The sequence below is a fragment of the Pipistrellus kuhlii genome, unplaced genomic scaffold, assembly GCF_014108245.1.
Source record: "Pipistrellus kuhlii isolate mPipKuh1 unplaced genomic scaffold, mPipKuh1.p scaffold_m20_p_3, whole genome shotgun sequence".
In the NCBI taxonomy this organism is placed as follows: Eukaryota; Metazoa; Chordata; class Mammalia; order Chiroptera; family Vespertilionidae; genus Pipistrellus; species Pipistrellus kuhlii.
The window spans coordinates 86307484-86334178 of NW_023425529.1; the positions used below are offsets into that span (position 1 = coordinate 86307484).

General features: G+C 39.7%; 1 long non-coding RNA gene across 1 annotated transcript; it reads left to right on the forward strand.

The window, feature by feature from the left end:
* The first annotated feature begins 1523 nt into the window (after nucleotides 1-1523).
* LOC123653078 lies at nucleotides 1524-8795 on the forward strand. Its single transcript, XR_006742709.1, has 4 exons — nucleotides 1524-1554; nucleotides 6347-6485; nucleotides 7951-8027; nucleotides 8752-8795. It is a non-coding gene; the product is annotated as an uncharacterized LOC123653078 (long non-coding RNA).
* Nucleotides 8796-26695: the final 17900 nt, after the last annotated feature.

Genomic DNA, 26695 nt, shown 5'->3' on the forward strand with positions numbered 1-26695 from the left:
CGACCCCGACCAGAGGCCGACCTGGAGAGGCCATGCGGATGCCCTGGATGGACCTGGGTCCGAAGACCTGCCTCCCGACAGCGAAGGCCGCCCGGGGCCCGGGGAGGACATGGACCCCCTATGGTGGTGGAGTAGACCAGCGCCGCATTGGGCTTAGGGCGGATGACCTCAGGGACTCCCGTGGCGGGCCCCATACATTCGACTCGAATAATGGTGACTTACCGCTCCTCCTCATGACTCATGGGCCGGGATGGCATGGGGAGGATGCCGGGCCGCACGTCCGGTCAGGCCCTACCAGGCCTCCCTGACACTGGTGCCCGCCACCCCTTCCAGCCGCGAGGAGTCTCCGGCATGGTGGGGCTCCTCCGGACATCAGTGGCGAGCCCCCCCTGCCGGTGGGCGGAGACGTAAAGGCAAGGCCCATCGCCCAGCCTTCCCGCCTGGAGACCATCGCTCCCTCCCCTTTCCCCTGAGCGTTTGAGGCTGTGCAGGCGCTCCAGGCAGAGGGCTCGCCAAGACTATCCATGGTGAGGCCCCCGTGCCTGGGGTGAAAAAAGACATAACGCCGATGGCCCCTGCCACCGTCCAGCCTGGAGACACGTCCCGCCTCCCCTCTTCCCCTGGAGCCTGTGCAGGCGTCCAGGCGCGGGCTCGCCAGACCATCCCTGGTGAGGGCCCCCGTTGCCTGGGGGTGAAAACAAAGACATACTCTTGATGCACTGCCAACGCTCAAGCCTGGATACCAGCGCCGCCTCCCCTCTTCCCTGGAGCCTGTGCAGGCGTCCAGCCGGGACCCCGCGCCGGCCCAGCCCCGCAGGCTCCGCCCGTGGGGACGCCCCCACCCCCCGCACCAGCAAATCCCGCTTCCGCTAGCAGTGAGAGCAAGGCTGCTTGTTCAAAGGCGGAGACCAGGAGGGAGCCCCCCCTGACAGCTCCCCTCCCAAGGACGGCTCCCCCCCCAAGAGGGCAGCCCCCGAGCCTCTCCCGCCGCAACACCCGGGGCCCGGCCGGGGCCTTGGCGAAGGGCCTGGCAGACTTTCCTCAAGGTCTTCTGCGCGGCGTTGACACAACCCAAAACCCCGCAGGAAGAGCAAACCAGCGTCCACCCTGGTAACACTTGAAAGGTGAGGAACTTGGGTCGATGTTAATATTTAGTCATTTTGGAAAGTAGTTAACAAAGAACTTTACATTGTTTCTGATCTCTCCACAGTCCACGCGGAGCTGCAGAGCTGCAGGAGGCCTGGTGCGCGGAGCAGAGGAACAACCGGAGGCGAGGCGGTTGGGCCAGGCATTGTAAAGCAGATGGCGGAGGTCTCTTAGGCTCTGGCTCCCACAGGTAGGGCATCCAGCAGCGCCTTGGAAAGCATCTTTTTTAAAATTTGTTTTATGTTTGGTTTTGCTTTAGTGTTAGGCTTTTTTAATTTAAATAATTTATTAATTATTAATTTATAATTTTTGGTTAATATGCCTCATGACTGGGGAAGACTGCGTGGACGCCCCCTGGAGGTCAAGATGACGTGTCTGCCCTCGTAATGGGCCCATTTGTTTGGCAAGGTAAGATTTATGAAGAAAGCAAAACTATACATCATCTTCAAGTTAGCTGATTACTAAATTAGCTATTTACAATTAGTTTTAGAAATGATTTATTAATAGATTATATATTTATATATATAGATATTAATATAGATATATGGTGAAACGCCTACTTTCTTCTAATTATAATAAAATAAGCTGAAAGTTTTTTACATCTGAATTTCACCATCATATTGCTAGTCTGGCCCTTATAAGTGAAGAGTTTGAATAGTCTATAAATCAGCCACAAAACTAAACTAAAAAACAAAGGGGAGGAGCATTTATCATGAACTTGAGAATGAAACTATTAAACCTTAAGTAGATCTAAAACCAGGAATAGTTTAGTTTGAAAAGTCATCTTTTTTGAATGAGGCATTAACATGTTCTTTTAATATCAAAATCTACTGATTTCTCACTTTATGTTATTAACTTCTTAAGTTGATGCAATACAAGTTTACTATGGTATTGTTACCAAGCAATTAGAGTCTATTTTCTTTCAAAGGCTCAATTAAAATGTTTGCTCTTAGCTTACTGTATGTCAGATATCTTTTGCCATTATGCATAGCCACTTCCTCTTGGAATTTAATTCTTTGTTTGCAAACTTAAAAACAATAAAAATAGAAATACTGTTACTAACTAAAATAACTTTCACATTTGTATTCTATATATTTGTTCCACACAAAAATCTTTGATTAATTTTAAGTAAAAGTTAAATCACATGATTTATACATAAAATTAAAATTTAATATTAAAACAGTGAGAATCACGTCAATATTTTACAGTAAAACAATTAGAAAATAAGTTTCCTAATTTCTCACTCCACTAACTCATTCATTTAGAGGATTTTTTTATAGACAATGAGTGATAATTTACTTTTTTTTGTTTGTTTGTTTTTAAAGAAATTGCTGTGATGGAAGGCAAAACAATTTTATTGGCTTCCCTTTCAAATTCCGACCCCATAAGTCACTATTCAGGATTAAGTTTTTGTGGAATGAACAAAGGCAATTTAACATTGATTATATGCAAGTAATAAGTATAGGTAGCTCAGAAACAATATAAGTTCTTTTGTTAACTACATTTCCAAAAAGACTTAAATATTAACATCTACCTAAGTTCCTCATCCAGCTCCTGAGATGCAGCCTTCATGCTAATTGCAGAAGGAAGTAGTTTGTCCTGCTGGAGCCACACGTACAAACGGCGGCCCACCTGCCTGGGGATTGGCTGTGCCGTGGTTACAGTTTGTTTGCTTTCTCGGGCGCTCTCTTCCACAAGATGGAGGGATTTAGCTGCTGGTGGGTTACCCCCTGCTGGGGTCACTCACACGGGCCCCCAAAAGGCAACCTCCCCTGCGAGAGTCGCCCACCCGCCAAGGCTTGGCCCCCAAGGTGGGGTCGTGGTGGGAAGGAGCAGCGCCGCGGGAGCGCAGAGGAGCCGGAGCCTCTGGGTCCTGACCGGCTTCAGGGCAAGAGAGGGAGGGGCCGCGAGCCGCTGCGCGAGGCTCCAGGCTCCAGGCTCCCCTCACTTTGGGGCCATTTGGTGGCTTAGTCAAACTTGATCATGCTCTGACTAACCTTCCCTCAATGAAGGTGCTCTGCCTTCCGCACTCCCCTTCTCTCTTCTTTCTCTTAGTTATTTTTTTCATACATAAATTTGGTTACTTTTTAAAAGTAGATTTCGCTCCCCTTTTATTATAGTTGAAACTATGGTTGAAAGGTAGAGTTACTTAAGATTACCACGTTTAGCGGCTTTAGCCAATTCTAAGTGATTCAATATAAACTTCAAATGTTTTGCTGTGCCATGTCATATCAGTCTAGGGCTGCACTCACCTGCAGCTAAAGGAAGCGGTTGAGGGTTTGAAATGCAGCCAGTCCGCGTTTGATGAATGAATGTGCTGTAGGTGTACAATGCACACCAGATGTTGACTACTTAGTTGGAAACAAGAATGTAGCCTTTTTAGGTGAACTTCATAACAGTTTTTAACTGATACATGTGAAATACTATTTTGGATAAAATAAGTTACATAAAATATATTATTGAAGTTAACTTCACCGTTTCTCTTATTTCTTAAAACGTTGCTACTAACTAGAAAATTAAGATTACAAATGTGCTCGAATATGTAGTTGGACAGGGCTGATCTAACGATCAGCAGATGAGCAGAGAGAGACATATAGTGGAAGTGACTCTTACCTTTCCCCTAGTTTCCTGTCTTTTCTAAATAAAGTTTTGTATACCTGTGTATTCTGCTTTTATATTAGGTTTAAAAAAAAGTTTCACCTAACCTTTGAATTTGCACTTTAAGTTGGTTTGATTACAGAATCACATTTTGCACCAGTGGTGGTGTTTTGTTCTCCTTTAGGTGAGAAAGGTTGTGGATGAACTGAGTATTTAAACTAGCTTTTAAAATTATGGAATGTACTGCATATTTATGATTTAAAAAATCACTCAACATAAAGGTATGAAATGAAAATCAAAGTTCCTCAATGCCTCCCAGCATGTTCTGTCTAAAATAAAGGGTGTGTTGTGGTTACATAAGAGTGATATTACTCTGCCTATCTCTCTGATACCTGCCATTTTAAAATTATTTTCTGTGGCTATATTACCTGAGGAGGATAGTAAGTGTGCTTATTTTATTGAAAAACTAGTATAATATTCTATTCCCTGGCTGCATTATATTTATCTGTTTTCCTATTGAGTACATAGGATATCTATACACTTTAGTGCTGTAATTGTAGATTCACATGCAGCCTTAAAAAATAATACTTGTACACAAATGCAGCCTTGTACACACTGTCCAGTGTCTCTCAGTGATAATATTTTGTAAACTATATTATAATATCATGACCAGGATATTTATATTGATGCAATCTGCTTTACTTGTACTTATTTGTGTGTGTATATGTCCTATATAATTTTTATTATCTGAATAGATTCACTTATCTACTACCACCATAAAGATACTGAACGGTTACAACATTATAAGGATCTCTCATGTTGGCCTTTTATCATCATAACCATCTTCTTCCAACACAATCAACTCCCAACTCTTATCAACCACTTATATGTTCTCAATTTATAAAATTGTGGCATGTAAAAATGTTACAGAAATGGAATCCTAAAGTATCTCATGCTTTGGTTTCTCAGCATAATTCCATCTTGAATCCACCAAAAAAGCTGATTTTGAGATGGATGAGTAAAATAAGGCAAAAAAAAAAGAGGAAGGGAGGGAAGGGAAAAGAGGGAGAGAGGGAGGGAAAGAGGAAGGAAGAGAGGGAGGCAGGCAAATCCAAGAAGACAGAGTTCAGAGGTCGAAAGGCCAGGGACTTGAGGAAGGAATAAAAGTTTGGAATAGTCTCTAAAATAAAATAATAGCTGACTAGTACAGTTATTTTCAAAATTATTTCTACCAAGAGCCACAATAAAACAACAAAAAATAGGTTACATTGTAATTCAAGCACACATACATACTTTAGAAACATGTTTGTTTTTTAAACAAATCTTTAGCGTATATAATGTAATTATAGGGTGTTTTTTTTCCCTGGCCTATTCTAATATTTTCTATCCTATCCTGTCATTAATACTTGATAATCAAGAGGCACTAAATTAACTTTTTGATCTGCTAATGGGTTATGATAAATAATTTGAAGATTATTAGAAAAGGAGATGTTCGGAAGGATTGCTGAGCAGATGAATAGCTTGAGCTTGGGGACCATTTGGTAATGAAGAACAGGATTTGAATTCAAGATGTCTGAATTATGATCCTGCCCCCATTACTTATTAATGTAATGGCTATGGACAGTTAAGTACCCTCTTCAAACCTGAGTGTTCTCATCTATACAATGACTCTCATGAGCTTTAACCTTTTAAGTTACTCTGAAGATTATCCATTTTACAAATGTCTTCTAGTGCCTGCCTTGTCACAGCTACTTAATACTTGGAAGCCAATGATAGTGATGATGATGATGATGATGATGATGATGACATGAAGTTATACTGAAATATACTGATTAATGCATATATATTATAAGTATTAAAGATTTAAATGGCCCATCTGGCATGGTTCAGTGATTGAGCATTGACCTATGAACCAGGAGATCATGGTTTGATTCCAGGTCAGGGCACATGACTCAATCCCCAGTTGGGAGCATGCAGGAGGCAGCCAATTAGTGATGTCCTTTCATCATTGATTTTTTTTCCAACTCTTTCTTCCTCTCCCTTCCTCTCTGAAATCAATAAAATATATTTAAAAAAGTTTTAAATGAAATAAATTTTGATTTTATTGTACATGCCATAATTATCCAATATTACATATATTGTTGCAAAACATGGCTCTCTCTGCTAAAATAAACAACTCGTGAGTTAATGAATAGAAACTAACCTCATATTTTCCCCTTATATAGACTTAGGTTGTTCTCTTGTATTTTAATCTCTGAATATTCAAGCTGATCATATGCATTTTTCCATTAATCATTTCTATTATGATGTGTTTTTCTGTGAAGTTTCTTGGTTCAGGAAGGCAAGCCAGCTTATTCCATGTAATTTTTCCCTTAGAATTAAAAGTCTAGGGAAATGGTTTGACTACCATTTTGTAGTCAAACATTGTTCTTAAATATCAATATATGGTACAGACATGATCAGGTGTGATAAACATTTGTTAAACTAAAATGTGTATATAGAACAATGTTGGATTATTATGACACATTAAAGAACCCACAATTTGTATTAGCATATTAGCCTCTTTAATTTTCTTTGATTAGTTCTGTGATTTATTATAAAGGATGATGGAAGATGCTGATGACACAAAGATCAATGAAGAAATAGAAACTAAATTGGACAAAATCAGCATTTCTTCTTTGGAAAAAGATGCTGTAGATACTGATTCAATCTCAGAAACCCAGAGTGATGAGAGTGATGCTGTAAGTGTTAAGTTTTGGACTTTTGAGCCCTTTAATTGGAGGAAACTTTTCAGGAGATATTTTACTTTCTCATTGTGTTTTGTGTCTTTATCTCATGTTTAACCTTAGGATCATCTTTAAACAGTGTAAATTGATAGATATTTAAATATAAAAGTTTATTGAAGACAAAAATCACCTTATTAAAGATAAAAGGTTATTGAAGATAAAACTCATCCACATTCTTATGTGTATTTTTTGGGTAAAATTGGGATTATACCATGTTATGTATATACTAGAAGCCTGAAGCATGAAATTCATACAAGAGTACGCCTTCCCAGCCAGCTGCCTGGATCCTTCCCTCGCAGCAGTGGCAGCTGCAATCCCAGCATCGTCCTGGAAGGATGTCCAATCTAATCAGAATATTACACTTTAATTATTATAGATATTTGTATCCTGCTTTTTAACATTAATCACGAATGTTCTAATATGAATATATATATGGATGGAAGAAAACTTTATGTGAAAAGGTCTATAGGGGGAATGCTTTAAAAAAAAATCAAACATGCTATCTTTTCACTTGTATATTTCTTCCAATGTTTATATGCTTTAAAAATCTGTTTATGATTCCTTTTCTTACCTCAAAACTCTTAACCCACTGGAAATTTATGTTTCAAAATGAAGATCTAATTTGAAAAATTCTTGAACATACTTATCTAATGTTTCTAGTGTCACTTGTTGAATAATCCAACTTTTCTTAATTGATTTATTTTATCTTTTTATACATTTAGTGTTTTACATATGATCTATCCAAAATTATCTTATATTTTCCATTAATCTTAATGTTTTTTAAAAAATATATTTTATTGATTTTGTACAGAGAGGAAGGGAGAGAGATAGAGAGTTAGAAACATCGATGAGAGAGAGTCATCGATCAGCTGCCTCTTGCACACCCCCTACTGGGGATATGCCCGCAACCAAGGTACATGCCCTTGACCAGAATCGAACCTGGGACCCTTCAGTCCCCAAGGTGACGCTCTTTCCACTGAGCCAAACCGATCTTGGCTAATCTTAATGTTTTTTGTATTAGTTTTATATTTTTCAATTTCAAATGAGTCCAATTTTCTGTTTTGCAATTTCAAAATCTTCTCAACTAAGTTTAAAAAAACTACACAAAACTCTCTTGCCTAGCTTCAAAAAATAACTATTGATATATTCTCAGTTTTCATTAGGATTCAATAACCTATACATATAATATTTGAGAAAATTTAATATTTTTACATTATTATGTCTTCTTAACCACACTTAATTTGAGTGAAACTAAATATCCTGATATTTTTCATGTGATTTTGAAATTCAACAGAATCATAGATATAATTCATAACATCTGAAAATGAAAAGCAAATTTTTACCATATATATTTGTTTGAAATATTCCCCTTTTTTACAGTTTTTATTTTTATTTTATTAAAACATTTTAATGTTTGCAGGTGTCCCTCTTCTCTCTCCCCTCTCCCCTGTTTCCTGCTCCCTTGGGCTTCACCACAGTATTGTCAGTGTCCACAGGGTAAGCACACATGTTCTTCAGCTAAAGCTTTCACCTTCTTTATCCAGTTACCCTTCTCCTCTCCCCATGGACACCATCCAGTCTGTCCCACACATCCAAGCTTCCGGTTCCATTTGTACATCAGTTTATTTTATTCATTAGATTCCACATATCAGTAAGATGACATGGCGTTTGTCTCTCTCTGACTGGATTATGTTGCTCAGCGTAATTCTCTCCAGGCCATCCATTCTGTCCCAAAGGGTAAAAGTTCCTCCTTTTTTAGAGCAACATAGTATTTCATTGTATAAATGTACCGCAGATTTTTATCCGCTCATCTTGGCTATTGTAAATAATGCTGCTGCTATAAACAGGGATGCATATATCCTTTCTGATGGGTGTTTTGGGATTCTTAGGATATATTCCCAGAAGTGGGATCACTGGGTCAAAAAGCAGTACCATTTTTAAATTTTTGAGGAAACTCCATACTGTCGTCCACAATGGCTGCACCAGTCTGCATTCCCACCAGCAGTGCACAATGGTTTCCTTTCCTCCACATCCTCACCAGCAGTTGCCATGTTGATTTATTGATGATAGCTATTCTGACAGGTGTAAGATGAATTATGCTCTTTATAGCCTTTTATCTCATCTATGCATTTTCTCACATTTTTTATGTGGAATGAAGGAGGGGATATTTGATACATAGTGTTAATGAAAAAGTTTATACTTTCATAATTGAAAATTTCAGGACTTAGTTGAATTACTGGAGTCAGTTCTTCACTGTATTAACATAATAAAGAATAAGTAAAACTGCTGAAGAGCTCATTCTTCAGGACTTAGAAGATACTGATGTTTTAAGTAAGTACAGATTTTATCTGCTTGAAAGATACATTTTTTGTGAGAATAATTAACCTAAAATGTGGAAATTAAGCTGTTTAAAGTATGTGTCTCTTCTTTCATGCATATATTTAGTCTCCAATATAATATATATAGTATATTGGTCTGTTCAATTTAGTTCATTTGTTTTTCTTACTAGCCTTCCTTATTATCTCCAATAAATATTAATCACCAATATTTGTTTAACCAGCCTTAATTAAAACCAGACATTCTATTACTTTGCATTAAAGAAAACTAATACAAAAATAATAAAGAAAACTAATCATGGAACTAATTTAAAAGTATCAGTTTATATATCTTTTTGGATAAAAGTATAATTTATATAAAAAGCCTAATAATGTTTATTTTCTTCAACTGATCAAATTTACTCCTGAGAAGAATTCTACCTAATAAAAGAGTAATATGCAAATTAACCATCATTCCACCACACCCACCAGCCACGCCCACCGGCCACGCCCACCAGTCAATCAGAGAGAGTATGCAAATAAACCCAACCAAGATGGCCACAGCCTCAGAGAGCAGGAAGAGGCTTTGGTTTCCCAGGCGATGGAGGAAGCCAAGCTTTCTGCCTGCCCTTGCCGGCCTAAGCCTGCACTCAGGCTACAAAGTTTCAATGATAGAAGGTAAACAAATCCAAACAGAAATGGCTGCAGCCACGGAGTGAACAGCCATCCCCTCCAGGCTGCAAAATTTCATTGTAGAAGGTAAATAAATTTCAGATACCAGGGCCTCCACTTGGGTCGCCAGGGGGATGGCTGGCCTGCAAATCACCACAGACCCCTCACCCAGGCTGCCCCACGCCCCAAGGGAACTCCCACCCTGATCCAGGACACCATTCAGGGCAAACCAGCTGGCCCCCACCTGTGCACCAGGCCTCTATTCTAATAAAAGAGTAATATGCAGATTGACCATCACTCCAACACACAAGCTGTCTGCCCCCATGTGGTCAAAGATCCTGTCCCTATGTGGACACAAGATGGCCATGACAAGATGGCCAGTAGGGGAGGGCAGTTGGGAGGCACTATGCCTGCAAGGGAGGGCAGTTGAGAGGGACTAGGTCTGCAAGGGTGGGCAGTTGGAAGTGATCAACCCTGCAGGGGAGGGCAGTTAGGAGGGAAGTTGGGGGCAAACAGGCTGCCAGGGGAGCAGTTAGATATCAATCAGGCTGGCAGGCTGAAGTGGTTAGGGGCAATCAGGAAGGCAGGCAGGTGAGCAAGCAGTCCTGGATTGTGAGAGGGATGTCAGACTGCCCTTTGAGACCCAATCCCGGTGGGACAGTCAGACATCCCTCAAGGGGGTGGTGCAGATTGGAGAGGGTGCAGGCTGGGCGAAGGGACACTCCCCCTTCTCCCTCAGCCTCATGCACAAATTTTGCACAGGGCCTCTAGTTCTAAGAATAATTAAATAATAAAAGATTTCATTAGAATTAATTATGGCTTCATTTATAATGAAAAATTGCAACCATCTAAATATTCAACAAGGAGGTTGGTATGTGCAATAATATATCCATTAAAAAGGTATTAGACAAATATTTAATGACATAAATATTTATGATATATTATTTAAATTGTTATAAAATTTAATGTAATTTGTGCAAATAATAGCATAAGTCATAATGTGAATATTCACAGATACTCATCAACAAATATTACTGTGTGAAAATATCTCTTGTAGCCACTGAGAATACAGCAGAGAACAGAATAGGCAAAGCTTCTACTCTACTTTCCTAATGTTCCAGTGTGGACAGACAGGTAATAAACAAATAAATAAATATGTAATGTTCTGGTACAGATAAATGCTATAAAAGAAAAACAAATTCAAAATAAAGGGATAGAGTTTGGAGGTTGCTATTTTAGATAGGGTAGTTAGGGAAGGCTCCTAGGGGGAGGTGCTATTTAAGCATGGCTGAGAAGGTAAGCCACATGAATGTGATAATGAATGAGATGATGAACCGTGAGGATATCTAGAGAGCCGATGTTCCAGAAAGAAGGAATTGTAAATGCCTAGACACATTGAGTGGGCTTAATATATTTGAAGAACAGTAAGCCTTTGTGATTATATTTAAGAATGCTAGGGTCTGATCATATAGGGCTCTTATAAATCATGGTGGGTTATGACAATAGTTAGAGATGAGAGTTATCCTATATGATAAAAGTGTAATATGCAAATTGACTGAACAGCAGAATGACCAGTAGGCAGGGGCCGGCATGCATATGCCAGTGGGCAGAGGGAGGGAAGGGTGATGGTGGAGGGGGCGGCATCCAGCAGCCACAGGGGGCGATGGGGTGAAGGGGCAGCACCATCCCCTGATGGACCTGTCTGGTCACCTCCCACAGATGTCAGTGGGACATCCCTGAGGACTCTTGGACTGTGAAAGGGCACGGGCCAGGCTGAGGGACCCCCCACTCCCGCTGTGCATGAATGTTCATGCACCGGGCTTTTAGTCCTATATAATAAGAGGCTAATATGCAAATTGACCAAACAGTGGAACAACCAGCTACTATGGCATGCACTGATCACCAGGGGGAAGGCGCTCACACAGGAGCTCCCCCTGGTGGTCAGTGTGCTCCACTCAGCCAGAATCCAGGCTCATTGATGGCAAGTGCAGTGGTGGTGGTGGGAGCCCCTCCCTCCTCCACTGCAAGTGGACAATAAGGAGCGATGGGTCCTGGACTGTGAGAGGGTCTGACTGCCGGCTTGGGGATTGGGCCTAAGCTGGCAGGCTTACATCCCTTGTGGAGTCCTAGAGTGTGAGAAGGCACCAGCCAGACTGAGGGACTCCCTTCCTCTAGTGTACGAATGTGGTGTGCCGGGCCTCTAGTTTGAGTAAAAATGATGAAAACGGTCATATTCTAGAAACCATTTTTATGGTAGAATAACCAAAAGGATGTATTGATGGATTGGTGTGAAAGAAAGAAAAAATGGTTCCAAGATTTTTGTCCTGAGTATCTGTATGAATGGATATGTAAAGACTTGTTATATATATACTATAGATGCTTCAAATTTTGGCAGTGATTATTTATAGTTGAGTTATTAGAGATTTTAATGGTATGATAATTTATTTTTACTAAGGTTTATACAATGAAAATAAAAGTATATTCCCAACTATATAGCTTAATTATGAAAAATGCCAAAAGTAACAATTATAGAAAACTAGAGGCCCATGGCATGAAGAGATGTGTGCAATAGGCCTTCCTTCCCTTGGCTTCCAGTACTGGTTTTCCTCTGGCACCTGGGACCCAGGCCTTCACTCCAGCTGGAGTCTGCTGCCTTTGCTGCAGACTTCAGCTAGAGTCTGTCTTTTTTGTCTTTGCTGCAGGCTCCAGCTAGAGTCTGCTGTCTTCGTCTTTGCTGTAGACCCCGACTGGAGTCTGCCATCTTCGCGTTCACTGCAGAAGAGTCTGCAGTCTTCGTCTTCACTGTGGCCAGCTGCTCCTGAAGATCCCTTCACCCTCTGCCCTCCCTCTCATAGCAGGCGTCCTACCTCAATGGGCACTCCAAGCCTGGAGCAGCTGGGCAGCCGCCATGTTTCTCCTCCTAATGTGCATATTCCCTCCTGATTGCCTGGTGGGCATAGTGGAGTCATGGTTAATTTACATGTTTCTCTTTTATTGGTTTAGATTAGTTATATGAAAGTTTATATAACTACAATTATGGCAGTGGTTTAGAAAATTATGAAAGGATCTCCTATACAATTCTGGTTAAATAGGTTTAATAGTTTTAATGAATAATATTCCAAGAAAATTAAAATCATCAATATTTATTGACAAAAAATAGAAATATTTTTACATCAATAATCTGGCAAGATGGTGGAAATGTATTTCTTTTCAGATGTCTTTAGAAACTAGAAATAATTTTGCAATAGAATTATTACAAACCATCCAGGAACAAAAATCTGTAGGCTATATACTAATTTAGTTATAAAAAAGGTACATATTTTAAAAATACAATTGCATAGTCATAACACATACAGTAGAAGCCAGAGTCTAACTCAGTTTTGAATATAAATGTATTGATTAGGGCTCCCAGTTGTAGACATCAGAAGCCATTGAGGGTATTTGTTTATGTGTTTGTTTTTATGGGTTAGAGTAAATGTTCTCATTATTACTGCAAAACAAACTTGGTGATTTAAAATAACCATTTGTTATTATCTTTTATGATTCTGTAGGTTGACTGGGGTTAGCCAAGCAGTTCCTGCTTTGGTATCATATGCCTTTGACATCAGATGTTGAGTAAGGCTGCAGTCACCTGAAATCTTTACTGGATTGTAATTGTAAGATGGCTCACTCAAATGTCTGGCAATTTATGCTCATTATTAGCTGCGTGTTCATTTGGTGCTATCAGCAGGAGGCACCTGCATGTGATTTGTCCCTAGGGCCTGCATGACACCTGCATGGTGAGAAGTACCACCATATCACGAACAAAATACCAAGAGACTAAGGTGGGACTTTTTAAGGTTTCTTTATGACCTATTCTCAGATCATGCAACATCATTCCTACCAGTCCTGATGGTTACACAGGGTTAGTCTAGCTTCTGTGCAAGAGGATCCATGCAGAGTGTGCATACCAAGGAATGTGGGAGAAGAATCTTTGGAGATTTGTTAGGACAGTAAGTAACAGATTGCTAACAGAACTTAAGAAACAGATTGTAGACTGAGTATCCAACATGTACAAAATGCACACGCTCACATACACTGCAGAACCTGTCTGCTGCAGGAGCTTGCTATCTGATATAATTAAAGAAGTCAGAGACATTTATTATCTACTATGCACTCCTGTCTCCAAACCAAAGATCCCTCTATCATGGTTGGGCCACAGAAAAAAAAAAGTTAAAATATGGCTCCCTGCCTCTCTTCACACATAATATTTCATAAAAATAAATAATTACACAGATATATCAATTGATAGAACGTAAGTCACCCTTTGAAACCTAGTGTAAAGGGGATCTGGAGAATGTTACTTTTTGCTCTACAGCCCCTTACACAGGAAAGCATGCCAGAAAGATTGTGCATAGTTGTTGAAGATGAAAATCTATATCTGACAAAATAGTTGTGAATGGAAAGTTAACCAACAGAATGATTAACTTAATAAATAGTTTACTGTTAGGAAATGTTACCATATCTAACACATTAAATGAATAAGTAAAAGAAACATAACTACATCTGCACAGATAATACAAAGACTTGATAAAATAAAACAAAAACTCACAAACTCAAGAAAGTTTACTTCATTTACAGGTTAGTAATTATAATCTTTAAAACTAGTACTTTTATTAAAGTGGTTTCATATCTTATGTAAAATTATATTACTAGTTGTAGCAGGTAAAGTTAAACTTTTCTTGATTTCTAATCAAGATATCATTACAGTATCAAAGAAAACATTATTATGTATATGTGGAGAATGAACTTTATTCTAGAATATAAAAGAGGATACCAAATTAGTGATATAAAAATTTGTTACATGTTAGAGTAAAAATGACAGATTTCTTCTGTTCTTTATTCTTTGCTTTTCTGTGGTTTTGAGTTACTGATCAATAATATGCTATGATAGAATTTGGAATTAAAGAATGTTGGAAGGTTTGAAATTTTAATATTTTGTTCCTTACTCTAATATTTAAAGTTATAATATTTTTTTTTCTTTCTCTAGGCTACACTGATGGAGCAGTTTCTAATAATTATATGCGCTTAAGGGTAGAATTATCCACTGAACATGAAGAAAACTCAGGTCAATTAAATGAAGGTATATGCTCAACATTTAACTAAAATTACTCATTATTACCTTCCCTCTTACGTCAGATGATATTCACTGGTTTCACTGATTTAAAAATTAAGTAGTATTTAAGCAAATAATTTTTAGTTTATATTTTCCTTGGCATATAAAATAAAACAACTCACATTTCAATATTTAAAAATATAAGAAATAGAAATTTGGGGGGAAAAATGAAACATCACTACTTGGGAATTTTATGTGTATGTAGATTAAAGAGTAGAATTATATTGATTCTCCCCCTCCCAAAACTCTGACCCCCCAAAATGAACATATACTAGTGTTTATTGACTTGCTTACGAATGTAACATATTCCAGCAGAGATTTTAAATACTGTATAGAAAATTTCAACTTAGAACATCTTATGTTAGTTTTTCTTTAAAGATATAATTGAATACTCCTAAAATATAAGAGTAAAGGAGAGTTAGCATTTTGGGTTAAAACTTCCACAAATCTATCCTACAGTTTCAATATCTTGGCTTCATTTTTTAACTCTCATTTTATCTGAGACTATTCTCCAGAAGATGTTTAAAATAACATGAAAATTATATGTATTTTCTTACTTGCTGTTTTGATAACACTAAAGCTTGGTATTTCATTGGGATAGATAATCTTTTTTCCTTCTAGAGTCTGATGGAATCTAAATATAGAAAAGTATTTATCAGGATTATATCATATATAATTCATATTAATGTAGGTAATAGTCCTAGTTTTTAAACATATTTAATAGATTAGAAATTTGTATATGTGAAAAATACTTAAGATAAGAAAGATAGAAATGTATTAGGAGGTCAACAAATATTAGTAAAAATATTTTTAAAAGATTATCAAGCAGTTTAGGAAATTGCTGTGGATTAATATTATAGAGTGACTAGAATTCTAAAAACCATAAGGTTAAAATAGAGTGAGCTTGCATGGGCAAAACATTATTATTCACCATGAAGATAATGATTATGAATGTGCTTTAGAAGTGCGTTTGAGAAGGGTTTGAGGTAAATACAGTTATAGCTATAAATCCACAAACAAGTGCTGGTGAGGATGAGGAGAAAAGGGAACTCTAGTTCCCTGCTAGTGGGAATGCAGACTGGTGCAGCCACTGTGGAGAACAGTGAGGATTTTCCTCAAAAAATTAAAAATGGAACTCTCATTTGATCCAGTGATCCCATTTTTAAAAATATATTCTAAGAGTCCCAAAACACCAATCAGAAAGAATATGTTCATAGCAGCATAATTTACAAGAGGTAAGACCTGGAAACAGCCCACATGCCCATCAGGAGATGAATGGATAAAAAGGCCGTGGTACAATTACACCACTGAACACTATGCAGCAGTAAAAAGGAAGAATCTCTTACCCTTTGAGGCAACCTGGAGGGACCTGAGAGTATTAAACTAAAGCGAAATAAGTGAGTCAGAGAAAGACAAGTATCATATAATCTCACTTAAATGTAGAATTAATTGAAGAAAATAAACTGATGAAGAAAACAGATCCAGAGACATTGAAACATGCAACAGACTGACATATTTCAGAAGGGCGGGGGAGGGAGATGGAGATTAAACAAAGAACTTCTATGTACATATGCATAGCCAATGGGCAAAAAATACTGTGGGGACAGTGTGGGGAGGGGGCAGGAGTGGGGTGGAGGGCATCAGTGGGCAGGGCAGGGAGGGAAAGGGGATATATTCTGTCATCTGTTCCAGAGCCTGCTGGTTTTGAACATGTGGGTGAACATATTTTGCTAGGTGGCTAAAACTCAATAATATTTTTTATAATTTTTATCTGATTATAGTTATCTTAGGAAATGTAGTTTTGTCTGTTGACAGTTAGGAAAATAAAATCATATATAATGCTGTGCTTATTTAATGACATACTCTAATAGTTTTGTTTAAGCTTCCTAAAGTACCTTGATTGAAATATGTTTATAATTTTTCTACATATATAGTTGACTGTAATAAACATACTAGCCTCCTTGAATTTCTTCAGAATACAATAACTACCCAGGAGCACTCACACACTATAATTTTAGATTAAGTTTAGTTGAGTAGTTTAAAGCAAGTTATGTGTTTTCTCTGTTGACCGCAGTGGAATTTCCATGTAAATTTAAGACTATTTTTTTTTTTTACTAGAGGCCCAGCGTATGAAATTCCTGCACTCAGGAGATTCCCTCAACTGGGCCTGCATCCTCTTGCAGTCCGGGAGCCCTCGGGGGATGTCTGACTGATGACTTAGGCAGCTTCTCATGGAAGTGGACCTAGCTGGTAGTCGGATATCCTTAGGGCTGCTGCAGAGGCAGGAGAGGTTTCTGCCACCACCACTGCCCTCGCCAGCCATGAGCCCGGCTTCCGGCTTCTCTGCTTCCCCTGTGGGAGTGCACTGATCACAAGGGGGCAGATCTTGCACAGTGACCAGTCATTCTGCCATTCGGTCAATTTGCATATTAGCCTTTTATTATATAGGATTTTTATTTTATCACTTTTTCTTTGGTAATATGTTGAAATTATTTCTTCTTTCAAAATTACTTTTATACTTCACAATAGATCACTATTGACAGTTTTAATCTGAAACATAACATTTTTCTTTATGACTGCAGATGATGGTGAGATAAATTTTGGGTACTGTGAAATGGAAGAAAGCTGTAAGCTATCTTTTGAAGGTTGGCAAGATAAACAGAAAGAACTAGAAAACCAAGAGAAAGAAACTCTCTAAGCTCAGAGGGATAGAGAAGAAAAGTAGTTTCAAGAAGAAGAAAAGAAGCATTGCTGGATGAAAGTTTGAAGTTGAAAAGGAGAAATTAGAGAATATGCTAAATGTTTTTGTTTTTAATATTTCATTTTTTTATTTTTTTCATATTTCTTTTTAAACTAGCAGCTACTTATGAAGAGTTTTGTAGTATAGTGTGGATTTACTTTTAATTACTCCTGATAATAAAGGCAATTAACTGGTTAATAATATTTAATATGGTTTCCTTAAATAGTTTTTATTGAAATTTATTGGAATTTCAGATACTGCTTTGGATGATGGGAGCCACTAAAGTCTTTGAAGTTTCATAGATAATCCGAGAAAGGATGACATTTATAGCACAAACTGTGGCTTTTTTATACCCTTTTAACTATAGGAAAATATAACAGAATTTTGTTAGGGCTCTTGCTATAGCAATTAAGTAAAACATATTTGGTTGAAGAAGTTTAACTAAGTATATGATGGTTTGTACTTCATCTCTATAATTGAACTAATTCCTTGGACTAGACATTTTCTTGGTGTGGAAGACTTTTGTGTTGTAATTCAGTTTTCTCCAGCCCCACCTCAGGAGATCTACACCCTGAGGTCACCGTAGTGGCATATTGAGAAACTGGTGGATTTTTAGGACCTGCTTGTGGGCTATCATGATCCTTAGAATCTCTAAATATCAGGCTGGACAGACTTCTCTGCCTAACATCACTATAGTTGATTTACATGTTACCTAGAAATTGCTAGATTTGAATGTTTCAAATATAGACATTACCATGTGGTTGTCTAGGCAGTTCAGGGTATCCTAGCCTTCCATGCTGAGTACACTAATTTTCCTGCTTATCCTACCTAATAAAAGAGTAATATGCAAATTAACCACCACTCCGTTACGTCAACGAGCCACACCCACCGACCACGCCCACCAAACAATCAGAGCAAGTATGCAAATTAACCCAACCAAGATGGCTATCAGAAGGAGGCTTGGGTTTCCCTGGCAACGGAGGAAGCAAAGCTTTCCACACACACTGGCAGGCCCAGGCCTCCACTCAAGGATACAAAGTTTCGATTATAGAAATGGCAGCAGCCAAGAATAGAGCAGGGGGCTTGTCTCCGCTCCAGGCTACAAAATTTCAATTGTAGGAGGTAAATAAATTCCAGATATCAGGGCCTCTGCTTGGGTCGCCAGGGGGCGTGGCTGGCCTGCAAACCACCACAGGCCCCTCACCCAGGCTGCCCCATGCCCCAAGGGAACCCCCACCCTGATCTGGGACATCCTTCAGGGCAAACCAGCTGCCCCCCACCCATACACCAGGCCTGTATCCTATCTAATAAAAGAGTAATATGCAGATTGACCATCGCTCCAACACACAAGATCAAGATAGCTGCCCCCATGTCGTCAAAGATCCTGCTCCCATGTGGACACAAGATGGCCACCACAAGATGGCCAGCTGGGGGAGGGGGCAGTTGGGAGGCACCAGGCCTGCAAGGTAGGGCAGCTGGAAGTAATTAACCCTGCAGGGGAGGGCAGTTAGGGGTGACTAGGCCGGCAGAGGAGGGAAGTTGGCGGCAAACAGGCTGGCAGGGGAGCAGTTAGACATCAATCAGGCTGGCATGGGAGTGGTTAGGGGGTGATCAGGAAGGCAGGCAGGTAAGCAGTTGTGAGCCAGCAGTCCTGGATTGTGAGAGGGATGTCCAAATGCCTGTTTAGGCCTGATCTCACCCTTGAGGGGTCCCAGATAGGAGAGGATGCAAGCTGGGCTGAGGAACACCCCTCCCACCCCCCGTGAATGAATTTCATGCACCGGGCCTCTAGTCCTATCTAATAAAGAGGGAATACGCTAACTTACCCTCACTCCATCACAAAGATGGCTGCACCCACAGCTGAGGCCAAGTTCCCATAAGGAGCCTCATGAGGGGACCTGAGGCTACGCCCTCCCCCACCCCCCTGGGGCTTGTCAGGGGACCTCAGGCCATGTCCCCCACCTGGCAGGGCTTGACGGGACCTCAAGGTGCATTTCCCGTCCTGGTGCTGGGCCAGGGGGCCTCAGTCTGCTCCCCGCACCCCAGTGCCAGGCCACCCCCCCCACCAGATGGGGATTGACAGGGGACCTCAGGACATGCCCCCCGCCTCGTGGAGCTTGATGGGGGACCTCAAGGTGCACCCCCAGTGCTGGGTCTGGGGAACTCAGGCCGTGCCACTGCCCAGCGGGGCTTGATGGGAGACCTGAGGTAATGTCCCCTGCCCGGCAGGGCTTGACAAGGCCGGGACTGGCTGGGCTGGATCTAGCCCAATGGTGGGGGGGGGGGGCGCGCATGTGAATGGGCGGGGTCTTGACTCTGGGTCCCATTGTGAGCCCCAGACTCTGACAGGAGAAAAGTTTTCATATACATTTTACTAATTTTATTTCATCTCTGACACTTCTATAATAGAGAAAGGGCAAAAGCAATATTAAAATATTTCCTCTAATTAATCCCCTTTTATTTATTATTTATTTATTTTTCAAAATACATTTTATTGATTTTTTACAGAGAGGAAGAGAGAGGGATAGAGAGTTAGAAACATTGATGAGAGAGAATCATTGATCAGCTGCCTCTTGCACACTACCTACTGGAGATGTGCCAGCAACCAAGGTACATGCCCTTAATCAGAATCGAACCCGGGACCTTTCAGTCCACAGGCTGACTCTCTATCCACTGAGCCAAACCAGTCTCTGCTAATTAATCCCCTTTTAATGTGTATGGATTTTGTGCACTGTGTCACTAGTATAGAAAATAATCAAGTTAAAGTAATTGTAATATTATAGAACCACTTTGGTCAGATTTTTATTTCTAACAAACTCTAAATTTTTAGCTTTCCTTTAGTTATATTTTCTTTCCACAAATCAGATAAATATGATTATTTCTATCATAAAATTATGATTTTAAAAATGACATTACTAGGTTATGTGAATTCCTAAATATGTGTTTTGTTATACCTTAAGGCTTAAAATTTCTGATGTGGCTATTCCATAATTTTATGATGGGTTTTAAATATGTGATTTACTTCCTTTTAGTAGTTCTTTTCTGTACCATTGTTAGTGTCCTCTTCTCAAAACTGCTATTGTAAACCTCTTTCCATGAGTTCCACCCAATTGCTCTCTCATTATTAGCATCTGATCACATAACATGTTTGCATTAATTACAAGATCCCTCTTCTTTCTAATCGCATATCTATTTAGTATCAATCTCTACTCACCTTTTCTTTTGCCTTTGCTTCTGTATCAGTATCTCACTAACAAGTGTTTCCTCTTCTACTAAAGGTTAGCTTTTTCTCCTCTGCTTTTTCATTTTCCAGTTTACCCCTGCTTTTTGTTATATTCAAAACACCCCTTTCAACTTCCTCCTTTCTTATTCTTTATAAACATTTTCAGTCTCCTCCCATCCTAGAAACAAAACAAAGGGAAAACCATGAGATTGCCTTTGTTTACAATACTCACTTTATCAAGCTCTTTAGCTATACTGATCATAATTAGCTTCTTTAAATATATATATGATTTTTTTAATTGATTTTTAAGAGAGAGGAAGGAGGAGGGAGGGAAGGAGGGAAGGAAAGAAACATCTATGTGATGGGTTGACTCACAGCCCCTCCTCCCCCAAATTGCAACCTTGGCATGAGTACTGACTGGGAATTGAACATGGGATGACACTCAACCAACTGATCCACACAGGCCGGGCCACAGTCCAGCTTCTTAAAAGCATGTTATTTTTGCTGCATCCATTTCCTTGTCTTGTTGACAAGGGGTGGGCAGTTAGGGGTGACCAGGCCGGCAATGAACATGTCAATCTGTTATCACATCCTCCAGGGTAAAACCAGTGTCCAAGAGGATGTGAGCCTTGTTCTGATGCAGGTTCCAGGTTTCCTATTGCTTTCTTGGACATGATTGTATAAAATGGTTGAATTATAATGGGATCCATTAACCAAGGGCAAAGTATAATAAATGAGCACAGGTAATCTATATATGTAAACACCTACCTGACCAGCTGACCAGCCAACTGGCTGGTAGCTATGATATCCAATGACCGCTAGGGGGCAGATGCTCAATGAACAGGCATGGAAACGGAACAGACTGATGAATCTCAGAGGAAAGGGAGGAGAGAGAAGGGCGGGAATAGATTAACCAAAGATCTTCTATGTATATTAGAAGCTTGGTGCATGGGTTCGAGTACCAGAGGGGTCCTTCTACCTGGCCTGCAGGGATTAGGCTGAAGCCAGCTCTCTGACATCCTCCAATGGGTCCCAGATTGTGAGAGGATGCAGGCCAGGCTGAGGGACCCCATTGGTGTATGAATCCACGCACTGGCTTCTAGTAAAAATCATAAAATCTCTGAACTCAGATGTCAATGACCCAATAATTGAGAGGCCTCTTTCATTTCCCATGATTCAATCCAGGGCCTATGAATGGTGGGGGAATGTAGGACATTTAGGAGGAGATGCATACCCCAATCCCAGGCAGGGCTTCAGAGGTTCAGGGACATAAATGTATGTGAGAGCCACAGGCTTGGAAAGATTACCTGAGAGCGTAGGCGGGGTAAGAAGTAAGAGACCAAAGAAAACTTTCATAGACATTGATATTTAAGAGGTAAACAAAGAAAAAGAAACTCAGGAAAGGTTTCCAAAAAATGGACAGAGTGGTGGCAGAAAACTAGAAGAGAGAGGCATCCCAAAAGCCACAGGAAGGAATCATTCCCAAGGAAAGAAGTGTGTCAGAGAGACAGTATCTAACAGATTTAGCAGAAGAAAAGATGGAAACCGTTGAGAAACTTAAGGGGAGCAACAGGAGAGTGGTTGTAGTGTTGAGAAATAATTATTCAAGAACGATGGTAGCTGTGACATTAGTGCCCTTTGGAAACAGAACCACAGTCTCTGAGGGGTAAGTGGGAACTATTTCCCAAGACAGGGTTCTCCTACCACCACCACAGAGTGCATTTCTTAACAGTTTCAATTGTCTGAAGAGAATGCTTCTGTGCAAGAGCCTGTGTGAGAAAAAGTTAGAGAGAACTAGGGGCTCCTTTACTATCTGGGACCTGCAGCTCTCCAGGAATGAAGACCCCATTAAAACATGCCCTTCATCAAAATCAGCCAAGTGTGTTTGAGGGAAATGAGTGCAAGTGTTGAGAGCAAGGGAGGATTTGTGAGGGTTTGCGGCAAGCAGGTCTTCCCACATCAGAGCCATCCGTGAGTGAGGTACCCATGGAGCAGGAGCCCACCCAGCCTAAAGTTCAATGTCAGAGGGAACCCTCGGGCCCAACCAAAGGCTCCATCTTTGTGGTTTCACCTGTGCACACCCCACTTGGAGGCTTCTATTTCCACACTCCAGGACAAAAGAGGACTAAAGAAATTCACTCGGTAAGGATTCTGGCTGACAAGTGCCAGGCAAACATGGATTCCTGTTTCTATAGCGGGTGGTAGGGAGAATCAACTTCTTGGCCAAGAGCCACCTTTTGTTGTGGTGAGCTAGAAGCACTGGCAATTCCATGAGGCAAATGTCACAGCCAGCTACCCGGGCTGCCTTAGCGGCGGGGAGGAACTAAAAGGGGAAAGAAACGCAGATATATAAAGGGTGTCATTTGTGCCGGCTGAGCTCAGCTGTGTTTCAGCAGAAGATAAATTGGACCTCCAGGACCCCCGTCTGCATCAGCCTGCTAACTCCTTAATGTGCCCTCACTTGGCATCCCATCCTTTCCCTTTCTGCTAACACCCCCATAAAAAGGGGGCCCCTCATAACCCATCTTTCTTTTTGATATGCAGATGTGAATCACTGCAAATAATGCCACCTAACCCTTTCCCTGGGAGACTGAACTCTGATTTTATGCAGATGGAATCACTGTGAGTCACACTTCAAAAGGTTTCAGAGTAAGTCTAATTTTCTCAGGACAGAACAATAAAAGAAAGTTCCATATTGGGAAGAATCACATCTTTACGGGATCCAGGACATTTGTCACTTGGTCTCCTAACCTCCGTTTACATTCTGCTCAGGAGAATAATTCCTTAGATATTCCTCCTTTGTTCAAGAATGTCACTGTCTGTTTAGTACAGTGACTGTGAACACTGGACTGGAATTTGTTGGCCAGACTTAGAATTAGGTCATAGGGAGAGAAACAGTAATTTATGTAAATGAGCATGTAGTAATATGCAGAAAAAGGACAATACATTTCCCAAAATTTTCTGAAAAATAATATCTTGTAAGCTTCTCAATATGATTTCAGCAGTTTGGCAGATATATTTGTATCATATCAAATAAAATATATTAAATCCCCAATATGTGCTAGATGTGGTTTCATCACTAATTTCATCTAATCTGTGCGAAGATAGGCATTGCCCTCATTTTACAGGTGACGTGTTAGAGGAAAAGTGGCTGATCTGAGGGCAGGTGGAGGTTGGTTCTAGGCTTCCTATCCTTCTGTTCTACCTGTATACACCTCTGCACAAATGCCTCCTTGACCAGCAAAAAGGAGAGCTTTGTTTTGGCAAGAAACAGTTTTGTCATGTGATATTGTTCTAGAAGCTTGGTCAATGAAACAGATGAAAGTTGACTTGATGGTTGAGTTGGGAGTTGGGTGGGGTGCAACTTTTTCAATCTCTCCTCTGCCTCTTCCTACTTCTTCTTTTTTTTTTTTTTTTAAATCTTCACTGGAGGATATTTTTCCATTGATATTTAGCGAGGGTGAAAGGTAGGGAGGAGGAAAGTAAAAGAGAAACATCAATGTGAGAGAAGCACATCAATTGGTTGCTTCCCGCATTAGGGGCGTGGGTGGTATAGTGGTATAGCTGCCTTCCAACCAGGGATTGAGCCTGCAACTGAGTTATGAGCCTTTGACTATTAATGAAACCTGAGACCCTTGGATTTGAGGGCCGATGTTCTAACCACTTTGCAAAACTGGCTAGGGCTCTTCCTACCTCTTGAATGGTCCCTGCATCCTTATATTCTGCTAACAACCATTGCCTTTTAGGCTCCTTGTTTTGTGTCCATTGGGAGGACTCCTCCAGAGTTCAAGCCCTCACTTTGGTCTTTCTAGTACAAAACCCTGTGCTGAATCTGCCAAATTTCCACCAGGTGGATACGGCACAGGTGGTTCTTAGAGCTGCCTGTTCTGTGGTGTTGTGGAAAGGTGTGATGTCAGACAAATGGTTGTGAGTTGCCCCAATTTTATTTAAATGCAGCAGACCCTCCTACTTGCCTCCCTGTAGAATAAATCCTCAAATGGCACCCTTAAAAATCACTGCAAACTTCTAAGATATAGTAATAGTGTTGTGGCTGTATCAAATAAAAGAGCTTGAATCTCTTGTACTTATGGATGTAGTGAAAAATTATTACTTCAGCATTATCCAGGGAAGGAATATAGATGGGATAATCAATGAAATGTTGATTTTGTTGAAGTTGGGTAATGGATATTTAAGAGTTTGTTTACCTTTTTCTTTTTTCTTTTTTTAACTTAGTATAGATTTAAAATTTTCCAAAAGTTAAAGATAATAGGTAGATAGATAGATAGATAGATAGACAGACAGACAAATAGGCACAGGCAAAAAAAAAAAAAAAAAATAGGTACAGGGAACAGGTAAAAACAAAACAGAAACAAAACAGCATTAGGCCCTTACCCTAGGACCACCCTCTTTCCCTTGTTCAACTTACTGTTATTTTGCTTCTTTCTTGCTAGTTCCTTTTTAGAGTGAGTGAAGCCTTTGGATCTGCTTCTCTGATTTGTCAACTAGGAGTCTGCCTCAGCTCACAGCTTTGCCTGCACCTTTTATATTGCCCCTTCCCACAGCTTAGAGTGCCATATGTTTCTCCACAAAGTTTTATTTATTTATTTATTTATTTATTTATTTATTTATTTATTATTTTATTTATTAAATTATTATCTGTGTACATATTTTAACATTGCCCCCCCACATACCCTCCCTCCCCAGAGTTTTGTGTCCATTAGTTGTACTTATATGCATGTATACAAGTCCTTCGGTTGATCTCTTATCTCCCCCAGATCTCCCAACTCTCCCTGGTGTAATTTTACAGTCTGCTTGTTGCTTTACTGTCTTTATATCTATCTTTTGGTTTGTCAGTTTATAATGTTTTTTAATGTCCATAAATGAGTGAGGCCATGTGGTATTTCTCTTTTATTGACTGGCTTATTTCACTCAGCATAATGTTCTCTAGTTCTATCCAGGTTGCTGCAAATGATGAGAATTCCTTCTTTTTTATGGCAGCATAGTATTCCATTGTGTAGATGTACCACTGTTTCTCCACAAAGTTTTATTGAAGAACCTTCACCCACTCAGTTCACCATGGGAAATTTAAACAGTTAAAATTTATCTCCAAGTTCAGATGTTTTTATGATCTCCCATTTTACAGGTGAGAAAGCAAAGGCAAGGACACTTAGCTAGAAAGGAGTAGAACCACACCTATGAACTCAAGCAATTTGATTCTAGAAATGGTCTACCACCACTACAGCATGTAGAGGCTATTCTTAATAATTATAAACACTCAAGTCCACCAGCAAGTGACTCCACAAAACCAAGAGAGCAATTGTCATTGCTTTTTTTTTTAATAATATTAAGAAAATTAAAAATTTGATAAAGAAATTCACAATCCTATCATTTTAATAAAATAGTTGTTTTTTCTTTCTACATATATTTTATTTGATTATATTTATACTAACAAATAAAATAAAACACATTTTTATGTTCTGATTTTAAGATATTTTATTGTGAGTACCTATTTGTATTACTTTTCTTTATAATATTATTCCAAGTATGTTATCATTTTATTATAAATCTTTCTCTTTTTGTTGCCCCAATTTTATGCTATTAATGGTCTGATAGTAACTTAAAATAGTCTGGTAATAAATGCCTTGAAGCATATAGCTGTTTCTTCTTTCTAATTTTTTTCTTGTATAAATTTCCAGAGATAAGATTATTGGAAAAAAGTTGAGTAATCTATGGCACTTGAGACTTACTGTGCACTGGATTTCAAATTGATGGTACTATTTTTATATTTTGTAGTATTTTCGCTATATCCTCTCAAGCATTGAACATCAACAAGTATTTTCTTTTCTATTTTATACACAAAATATGGGGTTGGTTTATTTTATTTCTATTAAATGGAATATGAGGGCAGGGGCTGCAATCCTGTTACTTTCGTGTAGCTTGGGGGTTCACATCACTTAGACACACTCTTGCACACACAAACATACCAGGAGAAGCCACGCCCCACCTCGTTAGTGCCACCAGCACACACAACAGCTCAGGCTCGTGGCCTCGGAACCCTCG